This window comes from Piliocolobus tephrosceles, chromosome 4, assembly GCF_002776525.5.
Source record: "Piliocolobus tephrosceles isolate RC106 chromosome 4, ASM277652v3, whole genome shotgun sequence".
NCBI lineage: Eukaryota > Metazoa > Chordata > Mammalia > Primates > Cercopithecidae > Piliocolobus > Piliocolobus tephrosceles.
In genome coordinates this window covers 47,440,633-47,446,967 of record NC_045437.1, presented here as the reverse complement: position 1 = coordinate 47,446,967, position 6,335 = coordinate 47,440,633, and positions in this window count along the sequence as shown.

The following is a 6,335-nucleotide window of genomic DNA, read 5'->3' as shown; positions in this document are numbered from 1 at the left end:
TGATACTGAAGAATCTGTATCATTGTGAAAATCACTATACTAAACACACTCCTGGTCAAACTCTTAAGATTTTAATTTTTTTCTTATCAAGACTGTGTTCCTATTTATTCAGTAGATGTTTAATGAGGACCCGTTACCCTCCCTATTTATAATGTAATTATCTCAAATATTCCCACTGCATAATTTAGAACCGTATTAGACAATGTTGTAATTTTTGCTCCAACTACCAAACATAATTCCAAAAACTTACAAGAGAAAGAAAGCTTATTGTATTTACCCATATGCTTACTTATCATGTTTTCTATTCCTTCCTATGTTCTAAGTTTCCTTCTTTCATTTTTGCTTTCTGTTTAGAGAATTTCCTTTAGTCATTCTTTTAGGGTAGGTCTACTGGTGACAAATTCTCTTAGTTTTTCTTCATCTGAGAATGTCTGGAGTTCTCCTTCATTCCTGAAGGATATTTTCACTGGTTATAAGATTCTGGGTTGGCAGTTCTTTCTTTTCAGCACTTGAAAAATATCATGTCATTTCATTCTAACCTTGATGGTTTCTCATGAGAAATCCACTGACATTCTATTTTCCCATTATAGGTGAGGTGTCATTTTTTCAATATTGTTATGTGTCTTCAGTTTTCAGAAGTTTAATTATTATGTGTCTCAGCATGGATTTCTTTGGGTTTTCCCTTTTCAGATTTTCTCAGCTTCTTGATTCTGTAAACTTCTTTCTCCTGTCAAATTTGGGAAGTTTTCAGCTGTTATTTATCAAGTACTTTTTCAGCCCTTTTTACTCCTCTCCTTCTGGCACTCTGATGAACGAATGTTAGATTCTTTGTTATAGTCCCACAAGTATCTGAGGCTATATTCTTTCTTTTTTCAGTCTATTTTCTCTCTGTTGTTCTGAGTGAGCAACCTCTATTTTTCTATATTCCAGTTCACTGATTTTTTCCTCTATCCTCTATTCTATTGATGAGCCTATGAACTGAGCCTTTTATTTTGGTTATTACATTTTTTCCATTCTAAAATTCCCATTTGGTTTTCTTTAGATCTTCCATTTCTTTGCTGAGACTTTCTATTTCTTTGCTGGGTCTCTTTATTTTCTATTTTTAATTTATTCCAAGGGTTTTATTAGTTGCTTATTGAAGTATTTTTATCATAACAACTTTAAATTATTGTCAGATTAACTTAGCATCTTTGTCATCTCAGTGTTACCATTATTCCTTGTCTTTCTTCATTCAGTTTGAGATCTTTCTGGTTCTTGTGTGACAAATAATTTTCAATTGAAACCTCATTTTTGTACTGAATTATGAGACTCTGGGGGTCTTACTTTAACCTTCTGTTTTAGCTGGCTTTTATTTTTATGTTACTCCAGAAGGAAAAGGAGGTGGGGTGCCATCTTGTCACAAATAGGTAGAGGTAGAAGTCCAGGTTCCCCTCTCGTCCTCAGTCAATATCTGGGTAGGGGGGAGGGGGACTCTGTTTCTGTTGGGTGGGATGTGGATTCTGGGTCCCCATGTGGCTTCCACTGATATTGAGGTGGAGGTGCCCTTGTTATCATTATGCAATTGTGAAAATCCTAACTCTCCACTAAACCTTCTCTGACACTATCCCAGTGGGGAAGAGGAGGGTTGCCTTGTTACTGCTCAGTGACAGTAAAAGCTTAGGCTCTTCATATGGTTTCCACTGACATTGCAGGGACAGGCAGGATCTCATTATCAATGAGGTGGAGATAAAAGTCTTGGCTCCTTATGTGGCCTTCTCTGATTCCATCATGGCAGAGGCTTAGGCTGCCTCATTACAACATTGTGATGGCGGGAGTCTAGGCTTTGCTGGCATGTAGGGTAAGGTCACAGTTTTTCTGTGGTATTTACTTGGAATAGAACGGTTATTATGTAAGTCTTTTGTTTTGCCAAGCTGCACCTTTCCTTGTCCTTTGGCTAGAGACAGCAAGCTTCCTTGGGGCTTTTAGTGTCTGCATCCACAGGCATTTCTGGGTTGCTACCTTTCTCAGCTTCAAATCTAGCATACATGAGGCAAAAAGAAAATCCAGGGAACTCACCTCCATGTCATTCCTTGGGTCATCGTGTCTGTAGCTGGTCTGCCTACATTTCTCCATCTTTTAGAGTTTTCTTCTGCTAGTTTCATATATAATGCCCAGGGATTCTAGTTGTATTTAGTGGCAGGAATAGCGACAAGTATGTCAACTACATCTTCCTGGAAGACAAAGTTACTCATTCCGCATTTTAAATACAGGTATAACTAAGAATTTCATTGCAAGGCTTGGAAAATCCTACTGCTAAGAAATAGCTATCACTTTATAAGAACCCATAAAAGCTGATGTTCAGGAGCCAAAACTAACTTTTCTAATAGAGAAAGACTTTATATAAGTTTTCACTCAATGTTATTGTTTGGTTTGGGGAACTCCTTTGGACTTGTAATAGACATGACATGTCATAAAAAGGATATTAAAAGTCATTCCTGAGCTTGAAGTGATTTGATGATAAGTAAAGAAGTCTTTATTACGTTTAGTAGCACTTTGAGATTTTAGAAGAACTCTGTTGCGTGGTTGCTTTGAACCAAAAGGTAAGTTATTCTAGGCCAGGCACTATATCTGAATGATCTGCTCAGTATCCCAAATCAATTACATCATTTATATATGTACATGTCAGGAATACAAACTGCAAGTCTCAAAAGTTGGGCAGAAAAATGTTCCTTAGGTCATCTCCCCATGGAATGGCTTAGATTTGGTTCAGGCTAGAAATGGACAGATAATGAGCCCGCAAGATACAGTCTAAGTTTTATAAAGTGAAAGTGATGATTGGGAGTGTCAGGTTATGTTCTGGGATTCAAAACAGAATCCTTTTCCAGAAAGGATCCTGTTACTTTATGTAAATTGCAAAACAAAACCTTCTATTTTGGAAAACCCCTCCCTCTTTTACAAAAAACACCCAGAGACTGCTTGGGTGAGACTCACACTTGGGGGATGAAGACAAATCACACTGGAACAGTCCAGAAAATACTTTGCTGGTGTTGATTTGGTGCAAGCACACTGTGTACTTAAGCAATGGGCGTGAGTCTTGGGACAGGGTAGGGGTAAGGGAATAAAAAAGCAACTCAAAGTGTTCTCCACCAGAGCTGAAAGCAACTCTCCTTGACACTTTTCAATTTTCTTTCCCACACAGTCCTGACACAGCCTTTCAGTATCAACTAGATATTCCCAGAGAGTACCTATAACCCATCAGAGATCTTTGTTTTCTTATGTCAATGTGTTTATTATCAGCAAAAATCTCACTATTCAGAAAGAATAACGTTAAATGGTGTTCAGCCTCAGAGTAGTTGGCTCTGATTTTATTTCATAAAATTGTGTTTTCCAAATCTTATGTAATGTTAGACATGGGAAATGCATGAAACATAAGCACCTGGATTCTAAATTCCCCTTAGGCATCTATGCAGCAGTCTATACAATGGGCTTAAAGATATACACACTAAGCAGGTAGTCTTGCTAGCAAGAGATTTTCCTTCAAGATATAACAATTAGCTCCCTGGCAAGGACTAAGAAGTCAAGCCAAATGAGAACACTGGTATTCTAAGATTTAAAGAGGCAGCTCCTTTAGCTGCCCTCTTATCCCTGCATAACGGGTCTCTAATAATGCGACTGAAGCACATCTTGAGGGAACATTTGCAAAACCTAACTTTATTCTTTGCCTTAGCTTCTAAAGAGGGAGACCAGAGTTCTTCACATTTCTTTCTTTCTTTCTTTCTTTTTTTTTTTTTTTTTTGAGACAGAGCCTCTCTCTGTGGCCCAGGCTGGAGTGTAGTGGTGTGATCTCAGCTCACTGCAACCTCCGCCTCCCAGGTTCAAGCGATTCTCCTCCTTCAGTCTCCTGAGTAGCTGGACTACAGGTGCATGCCACCATGCCCAGCTAATTTTTGTATTTTTAGTAGAGGTGAATTTCATCATGCTGGCCAGGCTGGTCTTGAACTCCTGACCTCAAGCACTGCCTCAGCCTCCCAAAGTGCTGGGATTACAGGCATGAGCCACCATGCTCAGTCCAGAGTTCTTCACATTCTGAAAAGAATGTAAAAATATCTCTTGCAGTGCTGAAAACAACATACTCTCCACTCTAAAGGATCCAGAGCCCCAGTGCAATTGATAACATAAGAAAGATGTGTCCAGTGCTTAGAGGAGGACAGTCAACCAGCAAAAATACAACGGTAAATGCTGTCTTCATAGCAAAATACTAGGACTGTAGAAAGAGGAAACAATGAGCCCAAAGGTAGTCCATGCACGATGAATTGGATTTTCACCACATCCATAATAACTGAACAGTCCATCCAAAGCCTGAAGCATGTACACAGCTTACCAAGGGTGCAGTGATGGGAAAAGCCAATTCTAGAGCCAGGCAGACTGGGTTTGAATCCCAGTTCCATTACTTACTAGCTATGTAACCTAGTACTGGTTGCCTAACTTCTCAGACCTCAATTTTCTTATCTGTAAAATGAGCATTCATTTGTTAGTTCAGCATTTATTCAATGCTTATTATGTGGCAAACATTGCACTAGGTCCAAAGTAATATAATGATGAATAAAACAGGCCTCTTGTGAGTTCCAATTTAAATGAAATAATGCATGTAAAGCACCTCGTACAGAGACTAGTACATGGGAGATGATTAATGATTTTTATTTCCTTTCTCCTTTTTTATCCTTTCACAGATGTAGAAGTAGCTAAATCCCAAACAACTGTTTGTTCATCAAAAGATAAATACTATCATCTCTCCCTCCAGCACAAAGAAAGCATCAATCCATGGACTGGCTCCTCTCAGGAGAATTTAGTGTCTCAAGTGTGAAGTCTTTTCACTGGAGCTTGAGATGAAGGAGAAGAGGGAATTCTAAAGGTTCCCCATCATCCACCTACCCTGACCATCCCCCTGTATTCTGGACCTACCCTTGACTAACAGTCACGTAGTGTAGCAAATAGAGTACAAAAAGCAGAGGATGTACTGGTTCATTTTCCTGAGCCACTCACTAACCACCTGACAGAAGGTGAGTCATTTCAGCCAAAAACAATAATAGCCATCATCTACTGAATTCCTTAAAAGTGCCCCCACTAGACTGAAAATGCCTTGAGATAAGGATGGACTTACTTATGCCCCTCCTTTAGTGACTACCAAAGTGCAAATAGTTGGCACTCAAAATACATTCATTGAATATAAAATTGGGATCGTTCTTTTTTCCTTTTTTTTTTTTTTTTTTTTTGCCTGCTTCATTTTTCCTTCATATAAAATTGGGATCATTCTGCCTTACCCATGTTGTAGGGTTTTTATGAAGATTAAATGAGTGCACTTCTATAAAAACTCTTTGAGGTTATAAAATATGCAAATGTAAGGAACCTGCCTGTTTAGGGTCTAGGAAAAAAGTAGAAAAAAGAAGAAATGAAAGACATAAAACAGAGCTGGGAGTGAGTCAGGCAGCTACATTTGAAAACAATCTGAAGCCACTCAGAGGTGGAGGAAAGAGATTTAAATTTCTGCAAGAATCCAAGTCTTTGCTATTGTGAATAGTGCCGCAATAAACATACGTGTGCATGTGTCTTTGTAGTAGCATAATTTATAATCCTTTGGGTATATACCCAGTAGTGGGATGGCTGGGTCATATGGTACATCTAGTTCTAGGTCCTTGAGGAATCGCCATACTGTTTTCCATAATGGTTGAACTAGTTTACAATCCCACCAACAGTGTAAAAGTGTTCCTATTTCTCCACATCCTCTCCAACACCTGTTGTTTCCTGATTTTTTAATGATTGCCATTCTAACTGGTGTGAGATGGTATCTCATTGTGGTTTTGATTTGCATTTCTCTGATGGCCAGTGATGATGAGCATTTTTTCATGTGTCTGTTGGCTGTATGAATGTCTTCTTTTGAGAAATGTCCATCAGTGACAGACTGGATTAAGAAAATGTGGCACATATACACCATGGAATACTATGCAGCCATAAAAAAGGATGAGTTTGCGTCCTTTGTAGAGACATGGATGCAGCTGGAAACCATCATTCTTAGCAAATTATCACAAGAAGAGAAAACCAAACACCGCATGTTCTCACTCATAGGTGGGAACTGAACAATGAGCTCACTTGGATTCGGGAAGGGGAACATCACACACTGGGGCCTATCATGGGGAGGGGGGAGGGGGGAGGGATTGCATTGGGGAGTTATACCTGATATAAATGATGAATTGATGGGTGCTGACGAGTTGATGGGTGCAGCACACCAACATGGCACATGTATACATATGTAACCTGCACGTTATGCACATGTACCCTAGAACTTAAAGTATAATAAA